Source organism: Etheostoma cragini, chromosome 8 (assembly GCF_013103735.1).
Source record: "Etheostoma cragini isolate CJK2018 chromosome 8, CSU_Ecrag_1.0, whole genome shotgun sequence".
Lineage (NCBI taxonomy): Eukaryota > Metazoa > Chordata > Actinopteri > Perciformes > Percidae > Etheostoma > Etheostoma cragini.
Genome location: NC_048414.1, coordinates 1,339,208 through 1,340,442, shown reverse-complemented (window position 1 = coordinate 1,340,442; position 1,235 = coordinate 1,339,208). Strand labels below are relative to the sequence as shown.

General features: G+C 45.3%; 1 protein-coding gene across 1 annotated transcript in view; it reads left to right on the top strand.

Annotated features, from left to right (window-relative positions):
• LOC117949020 (mixed lineage kinase domain-like protein) overlaps nt 1-1,235 on the top strand; it is a 15,247-nt gene that overhangs the window by 713 nt on the left and 13,299 nt on the right. The gene's annotated exons all lie outside the window — the stretch shown is intronic.

Genomic DNA, 1,235 nt, shown 5'->3' with positions numbered 1-1,235 from the left:
ACGGGGCTGGGGTTGTTCATGGCTACAGGGGCCACGGGGCTGGGGTTGTTCATGGGAGCTGGGGCCACGGGGCTGGGGTTGTTCATGGGAGCTGGGGCCACGGGGCTGGGGTTGTTCATGGCTGCAGGGGCCACGGGGCTGGGGTTATTCATGAGAGCTGGGGCCACGGGGTTGGCGGGTGGTGCAGGGTTTTTGTACAATGCGTTGCCCTGCTCGATGTTTAGAGTCCCCGACAGGACATGTAGGATATCAGTGAGAGTTCTGTTCATCTTCCAGAACTTGTCTTCTTGGCTTTTGGACTTCATGGCGTTCTTAATAGCACTGGTCTTGGATAGTTTCTCCATTTCTTTGGCGACAGAGTCCAGGGTGACGCAGAGCTCCCTCAGAGTGGCCGTCACCATGGCAGAATTTTCACCCGCCCCTTGCTGTTTGATGATGAGAACCAGTCTCTCCAGAGATCTGACCCTGTCTGAGATTTGGTTGCAGCGCTCCCTGCTGACCTTCACGTTCTCAATAGTGCGGAAGATCGTGAAACACAGGTTCAAGATGGAATCTTCAAATGATGTGTACGGGCCCGTGGCTCTCCGGATCAGATCCATGTTTAGCTGCAGAGACAGAGAGGCAGTCAGCTGGGGTTGAAAGGGAACAGTGCAACAGTGAAGTGAACCAGACTGAACCCCCCCCCCCCCCTTCTCTGTCTGTGTGTCGTTCTTAAAATCCTTCACTAAGGAAAACAAACTTCCAAAATGGGAACTTTTGAAGAAAATTTGGATTGTGCAAACATTAGGTATAATTTCCTATAAATGAGGTTCATTGACTATAAATTCCAAAAATACCAAAAATAACAGTTAAGTTAAAAAGTTAGTGTTAAAAACATTGAAAAAAATAGTTAAAAGGATCAGAAAAAAGGGACAAAATTGTAAGAAAAAGTCAGAAACATCGATAAAAAGTGTCAACAAAATTGTTGATTTTCAATTTTGACGAGAAGGCAACACGAGGGTCCAACTGACTCATTTTTGTCGCCAATTTAAAAAAATGAGTGAGACAAATATATATTGTATTTAATATATATATTTCATCAATCTTGAATTCCTAAGGTGCATTTTAGATTGAACGCAAAGTTGTTTTTGTGCCTTGTGTTTTGTTGATTTAACCAAAGATATACACTCACCGGCCACTTTATTAGGTACCCCATGCTAGTAACGGGTTGAACCCCCTTTTGCCTTCAGAACTGC